Here is an 18,150-nt window from a genome sequence, read left to right on the forward strand (position 1 = left end):
CCTAACAGGCAAGCTCATCTCCATTGGGGCCTTATGACAGGGACAGTGAAGTGGCTGAGGCCAAGGAGTGACTTCCTGCATATGAGCCAGTTTCCCAGGGGCCCATGGGTGAGCCAGCGGGTGGAGCACAGGGGGCCTGGGGGAGTACACCTTACAGAATCCTCCTGAAGGCTGGCTAGGGAAGCAGGAGAAACACAGGTCCTGTGAGGCTGAAGGCAATCTCAGTGGCCCTTCGATGCACCGATCGTTCCTGTGGCTGTAAAATGAACAATTCATCGAAGATTATTTGAAGGCAAATCGCTTTAAGTGTAAGAAATAAAAAGACAAATTGGCAATTGAATTTTGTGGGAGTCTATAAGTGGGTGATTTGCATGGGTGAGGGAGCTAGGAAGACATAACAAGCTCCATGGGCAGGAAGGGACATTGTCGCACAAGAATTGTTCAGGGAGTATAGCAGAGTCGGCAGCAAGGCCAGTGACCTGGCTCCATGAGGAAGACCTGACCAACAATGTCAACACTGTAACTGACATTTACACGATTCCTTTCAAGGGGACAAATGTTGCTGCATATTAGGCTCGTCTCTGGCACCCAGAGCTAACATGCCAAAGTCTGTGGTGCTGTTAGCCCAGACACTGCACGGTGAAGGCCACGAAGCTGTTAAACATAACCTTCCCCAACTCCATCCGTGAACCACTTTACCTACCCAGAGAGAGAGTTTCCAAAGATGGATGTCCTCTTGTGTGGTAGAGGGTGGGTAGGTGAGGCTGCAGGTCTCATTTATGGAAGGATGCAGTGCAAGGTCATTATCTACCAGTTACTGGGTCAGACTGAACAGTCAGCATGAGTATGAGGGCCGGGGACCCTGTCAGGATGAGCTTTATTCATCTCAGCCCAGGGAGGCCCATGGAGGCCTAGGAAGGCTCGGGAAGACCTAGGAAGGCCTAGAGATGCTCAGGGAGGCCCAGGGAGGCCTAGGGAGGCCCAAGGAGTCTCAGAGACATTCAGGGAGGCTTAGAGAGACCCAAGGAGACTCAGGGAGTCCTAGAGATGCTCAGGGAGACCCAGAGAGACCTAGGGAGGCTCACAGAGACCCAGGGAGATCTAGGGAGGGTCAGGAAGACCCAGGGAGGCTTAGGGAGGCCCAAGGAGTCAAGAAAGACCCAGGGAGGCCCACAGAGGCCCAGGGAAGCTTAGGGAGGCTCAGAAAGACCCATGGAGACACAAGGAGGCCCAGAGAGGGTCAGGGAGGCCTAGGGATACTCAAGGAGACCCAAGGATGCCTCGGGAGGCTCAGGAAGATTCAGGAAGTCTCAGAGAGGCCCAGAGATGCTCAGGGAGACCCAGAGAGGCCTAGGGAGGCCCAGGGAAGCCCAGAAAGATCCAGTCAGGCTCAAAGAAGCACAGGAAATTTCAGGGAGACCCATGGATGTATAGGGAGACCTAGGGAGGTCCAGGGATGCCCAGGGAGGCTCAGAGAGTCCCAGGGAGGCCCAGGTTTTGGGAGGGAGACTGAGGTTTTTCTACTTCTTTGGCTAGGCTATGCTCACTGGTACAAGGTTTATTGTGAGCCCCTAGCAGCCGCAATCATCTCTTAGCTCCTCCTACTTCTGGAGTTCAACCAGATCCCAGAAAAGCACAATGGGGCAAAGTGGGGAGAAGAGGGTTTCATACTGCCATGACACATTTGCACATAGGAGCCAAGGAGAGTGTCAGGACACAGGCGACCTTGGCAGGGTAGATGTGTCTGCCCCAGGGCTACCTTCCACCCCTGCCCCCCATCCTGTTTTCCTCAACAGACATCCCAGGGGCTTTGATGGTCCTAGGCTCCTAGCAACTCCTGCCCTTCTTTGTCTCATCCCATTTTACAGGCTTTTGAGGAGCAGGCCTTTTGATCAGATCAGTGTGTGAGCTTCACACAGACATGGGGAGAAACCCCACTGGGCTCCTGCACCTCCATGCCAAGGTCAGGGACCAGGCGGGGATGCACAGTTGGTTGCTGTCTCTGTGATCCTTGGCCAGGGCGAAACACTTTGAATCTCCATCAGTCTTGGTCGAGTGGTGCGATGGCAAAAAGGAAGAAAGCTGCCGCGTGCTGGGTGACCTGACATGCTGCCTCCCAACACACATCTGCTTTGCTTTCAGGCGTGCACATGTGCGCCTCTGTTGGGGCAGGGTCAGCTTGGGGAAAGTGGCTAGACTTGCTTCCTTGGATGTTATGCTGTAGCTCAAGCCTGCCATGCTGCCCTGTCCTGCCTCCCACTGCTCTGTGACTTGCCTGGAGGGTGCACAGATGCTCTGGATCCAGAAGACCCTGTATCTTCTTACAGAGTGCATTCCATGCCCTGTTGCCACCAGCTTCTTCCTCAGGCCACAGTCATCCCCAGGAGGACCAGGTCTTTCTTCTCATGTTGCTCTTTCTACTTCTGGCTTAGAGTCTATCAGGAGTGGTTCAAATCACCCCAGGACAGTGAATGAATGTTCCTAATCCATAAAGAACTCTGACATCACTGGGATGTCTGAGAACATGCCACAGCCACAGGACACAGCCACAGGTCACAGCCACAGGGCACAGCCACAGGTCACAGCCACAGGATACAGCCACAGGTCACAGCCACAGGACACAGCCACAGGTCATATCCACAGGACACAGCCACAGGTCATATCCACAGGACATAGCCACAGGTCACATCCATAGGACACAGGCACAGGTCACATCCACAGGACACAGGCACAGGGCACAGCCACAGGACACAGTCACAGGGCACAGCCACAGGGCACAGCCACAGGACATAGCCACAGGACAGCCACAGGACATAGCCACAGGACAGCTGAACTGTGCCACCAGAATTCTGCTCTAAGCTGAGTACGCTTGTGATCACTCAGACTTTGATATACACACCGAGCCCCAGACCTACTTAGGAAAGTCCTGGGGCAGGAGACAACTCAAGAACCAGGACCAAGGGTCTGGAGAGGAGTAAATGTCATGCGAGATGGGCTGCCACATGGAGGCACCAGAAGTGAGTGGAAAACACAGACTGCCTGGTATCCACGATATGCTTGGGTTTTGATTTCAGCCATGAGACAAGACTGGCAGAAGGGAAAGCTTCCTGGAAGCCGGATCCACACAGAAAGGGTGGCTTCTGTTAGGAGAATGTGAAGTCCAGCCATAGAGCTCAAGTTTCCCTCACAACATATCAGAAAAGAATGTTTCCTGTCCACCACACACTATGGAAAGAGGGGTCCTGGCTTTGCTCTTCTTTCCAGGGTGTCTCACTTCTGCACAGGGCAGTGGGTACCCCAGTTATCTGGAACAGAGCTTGGCACTGTCTGTGCACACAGAAAATGTTTCTATAGAGATCAAGTGAATAAACCTATGTCAGCAGAGGGTCTTCCCTTGGGCACTGTGAAACAATCACTGTCTGTGTCCCAGGAGGGTGGCCACACTCTTGGAGCACATGCAGCCCTAGCCTATTGGGGAAACATCTGGGCTAAATGCCAGGAAAAGAGACACCGCCTCCTTGCTTGGCTGTCCTAGGCAGGAGGCACAGGCTACTAAGGCACTTTTGTGTATTGGAGGTAGCATGGGGTTTCTGTCCTTTTCACTCACAGAACAGTGTCAGAGTTTGGCTCTAGCCTGGACAAGCAGTTCAGCAAGTATGTGTGGAATGGGCTTGTTCATTCACCATGCCCAGGGCATGGCTCTCCCTCCCTGGGGCACTGTGTGCTGATCTTGGATGCAGGAAGATCCACAGTCTATGAATGTCTTGACCCCTCTAGATGGCAGCTGCTTTCTCCCAGACTCCTGAGAATCTCAGGCAAGGAGGTCACAGCCTGGCTTGACTGCCATAAAGATAGATAGGTCCTTGGAAAGCTTCGGGGTACAACCATTTTCCCATGGCATTGTGATTGAGGAGTTTGAGAACAGGCAGGAAGGTCCCATGCTCTACCTGGGCTGGGCTGGCCCTGGGCATGACCTGGGTGGTGGCAGGTGTCTTCTGCCTCCTCCACAGGTAACTGTTCATGTTTTTCCACTCTGTGCCTTCCAGATTTGTTTTATTGACCTGGAGCTTGCTGGGGAGGAAGGAATCTGTACATATGGATGTGCTGGCTCAACACAGTCTCTCGGTGTCAGAGAATAAATCAGCCCCAATTTGGCCTTTCTCACAGCCGAGTTTAAACAAACAACCTCATAGTTCGATTTCAGTATTTTCAGCAGGAGGCTCCAACATGGTGTCAGGACACTCACCTGGCGTCAGGACACCAGGAAGTCCCCAGCAGAGTAGAGTACTTCCTTTGGGAGCTGAAGGTGAGAGTTCAGCATGGGTTGGGTTGGGATAGCAGCTAGAGCGTCAGGCCCAGGAGTCAGTATGATGCTCTCAGGTTCCAAAGGTGACGTCTAGAAAGGTACCCTGAAAACTCCACTGTCTGCCCACTGGAGAGCTGCAGGCTGAAGTCAGGTGCCTGCTTGGGCTGTGGAAACTGGTGGCTCGCTTGCTCATCCAAAAGGATGGAGGGGTTTGTGGCCTTGACAGGTAGCCATCTGTGGGTCCCATGGAGGAATGTGACCTGCCCCATCTGTGTTCCAGCATCTCTTGGTCTGAGGAGGTATGACGGTGACACATGAGTACCTGCAAGCCAGTCACTGTACTGAGATTATTCTCATGGAGAAAGGGGCGTGTGGAGAAGGAGACCCATGTCTTTCGATGAGGGAGACATCAGCGGTCTGATCAACATCCTGAGAGCTTCAGACAGAGCCCAACGCCCATAGGAGTGTGTGAGCATGCACGTGAATACATGTACCAACACATATGATCATGATATAAACACGTATGATCATGATGTGAGTATTGCGAGCCTGTATGTGCATGTATAAGCTTGTGCATGGTGCAGTTAATTGAGTGGTTCAGGAACCCCAGATCTACAAGTGCCTAAAGCCCCACAATGCAGCACTGCACATATGGGTCTGGGATTTTCCATGGCAGTGGTCACAACTAATGTCCACGGAGCCCTGTGCTGAACCTAGGCAGAGCCAAAGACTCCCAAGCCCCAGTAATTCAGCCCTCACAGGGGCCCTGCTGCGGGTTTCTTATGTTCCTTCAGAAGGGAGGCTCAATACTGACAGGCAGCCATGCATTCAAGTGCTGTGTGGTGCAGGCTAGAGTAGACTTAGCTGACGGCTCGCAGGCTGGAACCACTGGGTCTTTTTTTTTTTTTTATCATTGCTCTGACTAAACACTTGAAAGAAGGAATTATGTATTTCTCTCACACTTTTAGAGGGTTCAGTGGTCACATGATCCCATACTTTTGTCTAGAATATCATGTTAGCTGAATGCTGTGACAAATGTCAGTTGGTGGCCATGCCCTTGGTGACATGTTTCCTCCTGCTAGGCCCCTCCCACCTTTCACCACCTGCCAATAACGTTAGTGTCTTGACTCTACCAAGGCACTGTGCCTTGGATTACAGACCTTCTGGCCTCTGGAAATGCCTCAAAGACCCAGCCGTGGGTGTGCTTCACTGATGTAGGAGCTTCTCCATCCAGTTAAACTGACGAGACCAACCTTCACCCACACTAATCTAGGGCGTGATGGTCAGTCAGTTTTAACTGCCAACCTGACACACCTAGCATCACTTGGGAAGAGGGTTCAGTAGTGAGGATTTGTCTAGACCTGGATGGTCTGTGGCTAGCTCTGGGGGGATTTGCCCATTACATTAATTGATGTGAGAAGACTCAGGCACTGTGGGTGGCACTTTTTCCCAGGTTTGGGGCCCAAGCTGTCCAGGAATATAGAAAAGAAGCTGACGCTGAGCACAGCCAGGCAGGCAGCCATCTTTTCTCTGTTCCTGACTGTACTGCTTCGCGTCCCTGCCTTGGCTTTTTTTTTTTTTTTTTTTGTCTAAGTTGCTCCTTGTCAGAGTGTTTCATCACAGAAACAGAAATGAAGGTAGGGTGCAGGGCTTTACGGAAACTCCCAGAAACCTGCCACGGTGTCTGCTTAAATCAAGAGGCTCTCGGCTGAGCCCCTGGCTTTGTGAAATGCTCCACAGTTCTGGGGGGGGGGCAGGAGAGTAACAGTCATATCTAAGGCCAGGATGCAAACACAGAGGGATGTGACGTTCTGGATAGCTGTGTCAAAATTAAAATCTGCCTGCACCTAAGACAGTGCTATTCAAGGGTTCAGAAAAATCAATCCTCCCTCAGCTAGAAATACCGGTTAAAGCACACGGGATATGTGTTATCAATACCAAACCTACTTCCAGGATGCCAACGAAACTATTCATATCTTGACTTAAAGCCTGTAATGCTTTCCATACAGACACCTCTGGAACTCAACTCAATTCATTAACGATGCACGGGACACACTTACAGGCAGGCTTTTGGCTGGCTTATGAAGTGAGTCCAAGGCAGGATATTCTCAGACAGGGTTGGTATGGGCTGTGCTCCCTTCCTGGAATGAAGACTGGACCCCAGCAGTTTGGAAGCTGGCAGGTCAGCTATGTGGGGAGTGACCTGTGTGGTACCACAGGACTACAGTCAGGAAAGCCCTATGCTGGGCCTGTACCCAATGTATACAGCTTGGGGAGTCTTAATATTGCGAACAAGGACTCCACAGGGACTAGGGGAATTGGACAACCCCAGCTCCTCCGCCATAGTCACACTGGATGGGGAAGGCTGGCTCCTAGCCAGGCAAATACTCTTCTGCATACCATAGGTTTGTTTGCTTGCTGCTCCTAACACAGACCTCATCTCCTGTGGTACAAAGAGTAATAGCAAACCTCAGACAGGCCAAGATTCAAGAAAAACAAACAAATAAACAAAACCCACAAAAATGAGGCCCAACAACACTGTCAGAGCAAGTCTGAGACATGGAGTGGACCCACAATTATCAGACAAGGAGTTAAGCAGCTATGATTTTTGTGCCAAGAACTCTCATGGAAAGGCAGATGGCATGTCAAACAGGCAACAGAAGCAGAGAGAAGGAACTCCAGTGAAGACCCAGAGGAGGAAAGGACAGAGGGGATGCTGGGAACAGAGCACCCCAGCAAAAAGATGGAGAATGCCTGTATTGGGTCCTTAGGGGATATGTTAAGAGGAACGCTGCAAACTGCAAGACAGCAAAGAACACACAGCAGAATCCTCAGGAAGAACAGGGAAATGTCAGAAGGTGTAACGTGACTGAAAAACAAGAAGCAACATAAAGAAAAGAGTGGAGGAAACATTTGATGTTGTGGTGGCTGGGGACATATTAGACTCATAAGAAACGTGGAGAAGGTAACCATGAAAGAAAAAAAACCCCACACAACCAAATCAAACAGCAGCCTGTCTCTGGGCATATCAAACACAAACTGCCAAAACAGACAAAGGGAAACGTTGAAAGAAGATAGAGGAGCAGCCATCACACACGGAGAAATAAAGGGTGGACATCCAGAGACCTCATCAGCCACTGGGTAAGGAAGGGAGAAGACAGAGGAGCAGGGAAATGCTGGGGAGCTGTGCCTCTTCTGTATCCAGTGATGCAAGTAGTCCTTAAAAGTGGGGAAGACAAACGTCTCCAGACAAGGGAAGAACCAGGGAGCTCCATGCTAGCCAAGGTGCGCCAAAAGTGTCATCCATTGTCTTCTGGTGCTTTGACCAATGAACAAAAAGCAACTTAGGGGAGAGAGAGAGAGTTTATTTAATTATACAAGTTCAGGTTATGGTCTATCATTGAAGAAAGTCAGGACAGGAGCTCAAGCAGGACTGAAGCAGAAGCCAAAGCACAAGCTCTGCCTTGCTCAGCTGTTTATCTTACACAACCCAGGTCAGCTTGGCTGTGGATGGCACCGCCCACAGTTGGCTGGGACCTCCCACATCAACCATCAATCAATCTACGGATGGCACCGCCCACAGAGGGCTGGGACCTCCCACATCAACCATCAATCAATCTACGGATGGCACCGCCCACAGAGGGCTGGGACCTCCCACATCAAACGATCAAGACAGTCGTTACAGGTTGCAGCCCAGCCTGATCAAGGCAATTTTTTCAATTAAAATTCCCTCTTCCCGTATGACTCTAGGTTGTGACCAGTTGAAAATGAAACTGAATCAAGGCAACATACCCCTTGTCAACTTTGAATGCTGGGAGAAGATTCCTCTGAGAGAGCATGAAGTGTGTATTGAGGTGTGCCGAGTCAGAGACAGGGAGAACAGAGTGAGCAGGAGGTGAGGTGAAGGTTGAGTGTTTAAGGATACCAGCAGTGCCTTGGGGTGGGGTGTTTAAAATAGCTGTGTTAATTAAGAGCAATGACGATACTGAGGAGGACATTTGGGCACCAGACTGTAAAGGGATCACTCTAGACTCCCTGGAACTGGAGTTACAGAAGGTTGTGAGCCATCATGCGAGTACTGGCAAGTGAACCTTTGTATTCTACATGATCAGTAAGTGTTCTTAACCTCCGAGCCATCTTTCCAGACTTTCAATAGTCACTCTTGAAAGAAAATTGTTTAAATACACCTATTGAGGGGTAGTGATGACTAGAGTAGGGCTTTTAAAGTCCCAAACGGAATGCTGGTGATAGAAATCCAACTTAAGGGCAATTCTGACAGCTTTAGTAAATGACGGAGAAAAACGGAATAACAGGAATATCCGTGTTAATTCAGACACGCAAGTGCCAGAGAGCAGGAGAACATGAGTTACAGAGAGCAGCATGGAGTGACGTCCCTGTCCCAAGAAGAAAGAGCAGCTGGAACCACCACATATTTAGCAAGGAAAGCCCTGAAATAAAGGGGGGAGGGCTTAAGCACCTCTAATAGAACTGCAAAGAGAAATAGATGGATCCACTCTTATGCTTGGCCTCTTCAACATCTTCTCTTGGTAATTGATTGATTAAGCAGGCGGAAAATCAGTGAGGATATTGTTGAGCTAAACAGCATCATCCATCACGCTGATCTAATTGACATTTAGGGAATTCTCCATCTAATAAGAGTAGCGAACACATCCTTCTCTAGTGATATGGACGACACTAAGACAGACTTCAGCCCGAGGCTCACAACGCCACTGACATCATAGAACCCAACATGAAATGTGTTCTCAGGATGCAAGCTAACCAACAGTCACCACAGGTGGGTTCAGGGGCCACTCCCTAAATTTTGGGGGATGACCCAACATACCTCTAAATAATACAAGGATAGAAAGACAAGTCTCAGGAGAAAGTTAGTTTTTTTTTTTGAATAAATGGTAACGAAAACATAAAACATCAAGATAAGCACGGTACAGAGAAGGCAGGAGCTAAATGGAGATCTGCTGCTGTAAATCATGTATCTGCAGAAAAAGGTTTAAAACATCAATGATCAAGTTCTGTATTAGGAAACAAGAGAAGTGGGAGCAAGTTAAACCCAGACAAAGCAGAATAAAGTAAAAAAAAATGAACAATACAGTGGATGTTAATGAAATCTAAAATAGAAAAAGGTAAGGCTGAGAAACTCCAAGCTATTTCTTTGAAAAGGATAATAAAGATAAAAATATAGACGTCAAAATCAAATATCAGAAACAAAAGAGTGGCCACCCCACCGATGCTACAGGGGTGCAAAAGTGATGGTGACCATGCCACTCCTGGCCTCGTTTTCCATCACTGGAGTAAAATGGACCGATTTAACTCTAAAGGCAAAACCACAGAATCACACAAGGAACACTAAGTAATGGTTGGAAAATTTATTCATAAAATTAATACTATCACTTATTCAGAAATACCTTCAGAAATACCAAGAATCAGACATTTTCAGAAGGAAAAATACAGACTTGCCTCTTTTGTGAAATTAGGCACGATACTCCTCAACAAAATGCTAGAAAGTTGAAGTATAGAATGCATAAAAATAATTGCACATTACAACTGTGCAAGGTGTACTTAGCGCTGAAGTGAACAGTGTAAGGAAAAACAGCCACCAGATCACAGCAGAAGGCACAGAGAGTCCAGGTGTCAAAACCCAACACCCGCTCTGGTCACACATGTTAATACAGCAACGCTGGGGACTGACATTACTGGAGCTCAAGACTGGTGATAAACAAGATGGTGTGGGGCTGAAGAAAGGAGAGAGTGGTCAGCAGACAGAGGAGAGATCCAGGAACAAACACCCACAGGAGTCAGCTGATCTGTGCAGAGGTGTAAAGGTCGGTGGAGGATGACACCCTCTAACCAGGTGCCAAAACAACTGGGCAAACACTTGCCCTCAGAGAACTTAGACTCAGCCCTCACATCCTTCCTTCAAACTAGCTCAGGGGGATCCCAGACCTAAGTGTGAGACTTACTTGATGGCAACTAGGAAACGAAGGAGGCAAAATGAAGTCTTCAACTTGTTCCACAAGATGTGAGCAAGTTGGAGCATGGGACCCAGAGAGAATGTAGTCACACTGTGATAAACTGAGTTAAGCTCTTTAAGGCTCTGGAAATTCTAAAGGAACTTTACTTAAATCCCAAGTAAACAACTCATAAGTCTAAAGAAGTCCCTAAAACTGAACAGACACATAAGCCTCCTTGCTTCCTAAGGTCATTTAAGGATGGCTGAAGAGACTCAGATACACAGGACTGCTGGAAGAGGCTCTCGAGTTGTGCAGGGAGTTCAGGCAGGGGTGGGTTTTTCCATGGAGAGTCAGCTGTCTTTGATTCATCTTTTCTTTTTAAGTAAAGTCAATAAACTCAGTACCTCACCAAATTAGACCTCAGTGGTGTTATTACCTTTGCTTGTCACCAGTTTTTTTAATTAATTAATTAATTAATTTATTTATTTATCACCAGTTTTCTTATCTGAGGGAAATCAACCCTGTGTCTCCCCAGGAGAATTGTCACACAACGTTTGTTTCTCTACAAGGTCTTTCCATCACTCTCCTCCTTAGAGGCTCCAAAGTTCCTGAGATGTGCAGCCTCATAGTAGCACCTAAGGACATGACTTTTCCCTGGCAGTTGGACGTGAACTTCATACTGGACAGCCCCGGAAGAGAGTGGGAGTCTGGCATCTTCTCCGGGAGCCTTTGCACAGACAACCGAGGCAAGGGCCTAAGAAGTGCCTGCTTCAGCTATGTCATGACAGTCAGCAGTTGGCTAGGTGCTGAGGTGTGGCCTGGAGATGGGGATGTTTGGAGATTGTTTGAGGGGAGAGAAAAATAAAGAGGAAAACAGGAAGGCGGGAGGCAGGGCACAGAGTCAGGAAACCCAAGGTAAGGGGAAAGTCAGTGGGGGAGCAGGGGGCGGAGTGAGAGTATGGGTGGTCCCTAATCCTGGACCGTAGGTTGCCAGCTACAGTCACAGCTGGGTCTGTGGGTGGAGGTGGTCCCTGGAATTATGGTTCCCATCCTGCACCAGTGTGACACCCAAGTCCCCTAGATGACATGGATTTGTACCTGTGGGCCCAGAAAACCACTTGTCAGCGTGGCCAGGAGACCAAAAACTTGGAAGGCGTGCTCTTACCCTTCTTCTTTGATTTTCCAGGACTCCCTTGGCCTCTATTTTAACCCATGCTTGAACGGAGGCCTGGAAATGGCTGCTTGGGGATTTGTTCAAATTTCATGTGTATTTCATACAGTAGGGGTAAAAATAGCTTCTGGTTGCCTGGTGTCCCTCACCCCCACCCTTGGCTGGTGTCCGCTGCCACTTGATGACTTTTCTCTTAGACTGGTTGCAACAGGTTTGTATCTGGGGTCCAAATAGCTACCATGGTGCAGAAAAGAGACCGTGGCTGTCTTCTGCAGAGCAGAAAAGTCTTGTCTCCGTTCCAAACCTGGCTGAACAGTTTTGATCATGAAGTTGCCTCTCACTGCCTGTCCATCTTGTGAGCTGACCTCTACTTATAATGGCACTTCAGCACAGCCTGGGGGCCTGGTTCATCTGCTGCCCCTAATGTAAAAGAGAGAGAGCTGATTGCTGTTTGCTCAGTGCACCATTACTATCAGTGAGAACATTGTCTTTTTACAGAGGCACACAGCTGGCTCCTGGACCCTCCCAATGTCTTGAAAAGCTACAGATTAATAAGGAAGCCCCAGTTATAGTTTGCATAAGAATAGCTTTGCTCAAGGTGTGAAGCCTTTATGCCAAACAGATTCTCTCTCTAGTAGCCATTACCACAAACCACGTGATCCAATGCAGTGCGGCTGCAGACAGGACTCAGGAAGAGCCAAGAGTAGGCTGTCCTACCTAGGCTTAGCCACTGTGGGCACTGACACTCTCTCTGCCACTTCCGCAAATGGTCTGCTCTACACTTCTGTCAATGTTCCTTTTAAATTCACTGGTGTTTAATCACTGTACAAGGTAACAGGTTCATAACGATATTTTGATTCAAGTGCATCATATACTTTCACCCCATGTCTCTTCTGTTTCTATTTTGACAGAAGTCCTGCCGGAGGACTGCCATGATGAGGTTGTGGGATGTCCTAGTCATCACCAGAGGTGTGATCTGTGGCTGATGGCACCCCCCCCCATCCCCACACACCATAGACAGGACTTGAAAGGGTACTGTGTTCCGTGCCCCCATTACATCACCCAGCCAAACAGAGCAAAGACTGGAAGGCGACTTTGTTAGTCCCATGTAGAAGCAATTGAGAGGTTTCTTCTTGTCTGGAAGGGAGAGACACAGAGAGAGAGCAAGAGCGAGAGCGAGAGAGAGCAAGAGAGAGAGAGAGAGAGAGAGAGAGAAAGAGAGAGAGAGTTGGGGAGGGAGAGAGAGAGAGAGAGGAGAGAGAGAGAGAGAGAGAGAGAGAGAGAGAGAGAGAGAGAGAGAGAGGAGAGAGAGAGAGAGAGAGAGAGAGAGAGAGAGAGAGAGAAGGAGAGAGAGAGAGAGAGGACTATAACAGAAGTTAACATCAGACTTTCTTTCCTCAAGAACCATATACCTTGTCCCTTTGGGACAGTGGCCTGGGGCTGGCAGGCAAGTGCCACTACGCTTAGCTTTCCACATGGCCATTGGGGATTGAACTCAAGTCATCAGGGCTTGGCTTTACCAACCTGCACCTCCTCAGCTCAAGTTATGCTTTTCATAAAGAATAAACACGTAGTTCATCTTTCACGTGCAGGTTATGTCTGGATTCCTCCGTGCGGAGCAGGAAAGAGGTGGGTGATTCTCAAGCATGTGACCACGGGGCCGTCAGGCCAACTATTCTCACCTCCTGGGTCTGGCTTCTGCTCACACCACAGCGATAACCCAAACACCATGCTATTTGCCTTGCCTCTCCTTTGCCCACAAGGCTGGCAAGCCCATGAGAGTGGGCATCATGCCCAGAGAGAAACTGAGACCTGCTAACACTCAGTCTTTTGTGTTGCATCCAAGTCAGTTCACACCTCAGAAAGCATCACTGTGTTTACATTTCCCAACTATTTTTCATCATTCGCGTTTAAATTACATTCCTTTGAGAAGGCGATAAAGGCTGGGGATTTTATCAAGAGGCAAATAATGTAGGCGGGAAAGAATCTCACCTTTTATTATCAGGTGTGTAAAACATTTGAAGGGGAAACAAACTCCTTAAGGAGTGCTCTCAGTGCCAAGCGCAGAGCAGATGAAAGGGTTATGCCCTGTGCAAAGGCTAAGTGCTGTGTTTAATGAGGCTGGACAGCCAGGCAGCTGTGACGTTAAGGATAAATAGATTGGTTTGTGTCAGGTATTCCTAAAGCAGCTACAAGTGTGCCTGATTTCCAGGGACATGATGTTACCAAGTAAGCTGAGAGCCAACCCCAAAGCTGCTCAGCGCTCTCCTCCCGGGGAGTGCACCCCAAAAACAACAGGAGCCAGATGTTCTTCTCATGAAAAGATAAACTGACTTTAGATACTGTGTATTATGACATTAAAATGTAGCATTCAGTTTTCAGTTCTAGAAAAGTATCGACTTAGAATACTGCCTCACCCCTCCCCAAAACTGTGGCCATAGCAAGGTGACAGAGGCCATGCCTGCTTCCAAGAGGGCTGAGAAGATGCTTTCCGCCAGCCCCCGGGGACAGCAGCTTTGGTCTGAGCAACTCCCAGGGATGTGGCCCAGGCAGAACCTCAGCTTAGTCCACACCTATCGGTGACCTCAAATTTTGTTTCCCCCTTCACTTCTGGGTGGCTCTTTGGGTCTGGCCTGCCCATGAGCTGGTTTCTATGCTGCTCCCAGATGAGACACTTCCTGCTGTTCCTGGCCTTTAAGCCCCTGAGGAGGGGCAGGAGCAAGACTGGGATTCAAAAGATATTGCTAGGATGGGGGTCTGAGGGTGCCTGGGACTCACTGGACCCTGGTGGCATTTCTGAAAAGAGGAAATTGAGGCTCAGGATACAGAAGAGGGCCCTGTAATGAGGCCAAAAGTGTCCCCTGAGATACCCAGCCAGGACCTGTGACTGCAACCTCACTTAGAAAAGATCTTTCTAAATGCAATTAAGGGAAGGACCTTGGATGGAAAGCTTGGATTTCCCAGGCATACCTTAAGAGGCTATCCTAGGACACAGAAGAGAGGGAGGTCATGTGATGACACAGGCAAGAGTACAGGGACCCTGGTACCAGCCAAGAGCGCTAGGAAATTCTGGGAAGAACCCCAGGAACTTCCTGCAGCTTGGAGGGGTGTTGCCTTCCATCTTGTCTTCAGAACCACAAGAGGATGAGCTGTGTTGTCTTAGACCTTCACTCCCCAAGGGTACCAAGTCAACAATGATACTCAGAGAAAGGATGGCCACCCATCTCCCTCCAGGCTCAGCCCACACCCACAGGAGCCTGATCCTTTCTGGTCTAGGAAACTGCATTGGTTACCGCCTCCTTTCTCTCTAAATTATTTATTATAATTTATTCACATTACAGGCCAATTGTGATCCTCTTGCTCTTATCTTCCTTTTCCCACCCTCCCTTCCTTTTCCACCTTATGCCACTCCCCTAGACCTCTGACCAGTGAGGTCCTCCTCCCCCACAGTCTATTAGGTCTCATGAGGATAGACTGCATCCCCTTCACTGATGTTCCCACGGGGCCTCTCTGACAAGAGGCAGTAATCAAATCGTAGGCATCAGAGTTCCTGTCAGAGGCAGTCCCCTACTCTCCCTCCCCCGCTCCATGTGGAGAATGAGCTGCTCATCTGCTACATCTGAACAGGGGGGTTAGGTTATCTGCTTGCAATGCCCTTGGCTGGTGCATCAGTTTGTTCAGGACGCCCTGAGTCCAGATCTGGCAGCCCTCATAGTCTTCTTGTGGAGCTCCTGACAACCCCCTACCCCATCCTTTCATCTCTCAACACTTCCATATAACTCGTAGCTCTTAGTCCAGAGTCTGGCTGTCATTCCTGTATCTGTCCTGATCCCCTGCTGGATGGAGTCTCTTAGAGGGCATCTATGTTGGGCTAATATCCACTTAGAAGTGAGTATATACCATGCTTGTCTTTCTGGGTCTGGGTTACCTCACTCAAGATGAGTGCTTTTAGCTCTGTCCATTTGCCTGAAATTTTCAAGATGTCCTTGTTTTTAATTGCTGAATAGTAATCCACTGTGTAAATGTACCACAAATTCTTTAGCCATTCTTCAGTTGAGGGACATCTAGGTTATTTCCAGATTCTGGCTATTAGGAATCAGGGTGCTATGAACATAGATGAACAAATGTCCTTGTTGTATGGTGGACAATCTTTAGGGTATATGCCCAGGAGTGGTATAGCTGGGTCTTTGAGTAACAATATTCCCAATTTTCTAAGAAAGCACCACATTGATTTCCAAAGTGGTTGTACAAGTTTGCACTTCTACCAGCAAGGGAGGAGTGTTCCCCTTTCTCTACATCTTCTCCAGCATGTGCTGTCACTTGAGTTTTTGATCTTAGCCATTCAGATAGGTGTAATATGGAATTTCAGAGTCATTTTAATTTGCATTTTCCTGATGACTAAAGTTGTTGAATATTTCTTTAATTGTTTCTCAGCCATTTGATGTTCCTCTGTTGAGAATTCTCTTTTTCTTTTAAGCTCTGTACCCCATTTTTAATTGGGTTATTTGTTTTGGTGGTGTTTAATTTCTTGAGTTGTTTATGTATTTTGGCTATTAGCCCTTTGTCAGATGTAGGATTGGTTAACATTTTCTCCCAGCCTGTAGGCTGCCATTTTGTTCTGTTGACAGTATCCTTTGCCTTGCAGAAGATTTTAAGTTTCAGGAGGTCTCATTTATTAATTGTTGACCTTAGAGCCTGACTGTTGGTGTTCTGTTCAGGAAGTTGTCTCCTGTGCCAATGAGTTCAAGACTGATCCCTATTTTTCTTCTACCAGATTTAGTGTGTCTGGTTTTATGTTGAGGCCTTTAATCCACCTGCACTTCAGTATCGTGTAGTGTGGTGAATACGGATCTGTTTGCCTTTTGCTACATGTAGACATCCAGTTAGACCAGCACCATTTGTTGAAGATGCTATCTTTTTTCCACTGTATGGATTTGGCTTCTTTGTCAAAAATTAAGTATCCATGGTGTGTGGGTCTTCAATTCAATTCCATTGATCAACCAGCCTATTGCTATGCTAGTATCATGCTGTTTTTATTATTGATGCTCTATAGTACAGCTTGAGATCGTGCATGGTGATTCCAAAGGATCTTTTATTGTAAAGGATTGTTTTTGCTATTCTGGGTTTTTTGTTTGTCCATTTGAAGCTAAAAATAGCTCTTTCAAGGTCTGTAAAGAATTTTGTAGTAATTTTGATGGGAATTGCATTGAATCTGTAGATTGCTTTTGGTAAGATGGACATTTTTACTACATTGATTCTTCTGACCCACAAGCATGGGTGATCTTTCCATTTTCTGGTATCTTTTTCAGTTTCTTTCTTCAGATACTTGAAGTCTTTTTCATACAAGTCTTTCATCTGCTCGGTTAGAGTTACACCAAGATATTTTATATTACTTGTGGCTATTGTGAAAGGTGTAGTTTCCCTAATTTCTTCCTCAGCCCATTTGTCATTTGTATACAGGAGGACTACTGATATTTTTAGTTGATTTCGTAACCAGCCACTTTGCTGAGGGGTTTATCAGTTGTTAGAGTTCCTTGGAAGAATTTTTGGGGTCATTGATGTATACTATTATATCATCTGCAAATAGTGATAATTTAACTTCTTCCCTCTGATCTCTTTTAGTTGTCTTATTGCTCTAGATTGGACTTCAAGTATCACGTTGAAGAGATATGGACAGAGTGGACAACCTTGTCTTGTCTCTGATTTCAGTAGAATTGATTTAAGTTTCTCTCCATTTAGTTTGATGTTGGCTGTAGGCTTGCTGTATATTGCCTTTATTATGTTCAGCTATGTGTCTTGTATGCCTGATCACTCCTAGACTTTAAATATGAACAGGTGTTGGATTTTTCAAATGCCTTTTTGGCATCTAAGGAGATGATCATGTGGGTTTTTTTTCTTTTAGTTTGCTTATATGATGGATCACATTGATGGATTTCCATATACTGAACTACCCATGCATGCCTGGGATAAAGGCTACATGGTCATGGTGAATAATATTTTTAATGTGTTCTTGGATTAGGTTTGTGAGTATTTTATTGAGTATTCTTGCATCAATGTTCATAAGAGAAATTGCCCTGAAATTCTGTTTCATTTTTGAGTCTTTCTGTGGTCTAGATAGGAAGGTGACTAAAGCTTCATAGAATGGGTTTGGTAATGTTCCTTCCATTTCTATTTTGTGGAATAGTTTGAAGAGGATTGATATTAGCTCTTCTTTGAAGGTCTGGTAGAATTGTATGATGAATCCATCTGGCCCTGGCCCTGGGATTTTCTTTTCTTTTCTTTTTTTGGCAGGGGAGACTTTTGATGACTGCCTCTATTTCCTTAGGAGTTATAGCACTATTTAGTTTGTTTACCTGATCTTGATTCAATTTTGTTAATTGGTGTCTATCAAGAAAATTGTCCATTTAGATTTTAAAATATTTTGGGATATAGTCTTTTGAAGTAAGACCTAATGAGTATTTAAGTTTCCTTGGTGTCTGTCATTATGTCTTCTTTTTCATTTCTGATTTGGTTGATTTGAGTATTCTCTCTTTGCCTTTTAGTTAGTTTGGCTAAGGGTTTGTCTATTTTATTGATTTTCTTAAAGAACCAGCTCTTTGTTGATTCTTTGAATTGTTCTTTGAATTTACAGATTTCAGCCCCTCTCCCTTTCTTTGGTGTTTCTGCTTCTTTTTGTCCTGGAGACTTCAGGGGTGCTTTTAAGT

Source organism: Acomys minous, assembly GCF_964271855.1.
Source record: "Acomys minous genome assembly, chromosome: 3".
NCBI classification, from domain to species: Eukaryota; Metazoa; Chordata; class Mammalia; order Rodentia; family Muridae; genus Acomys; species Acomys minous.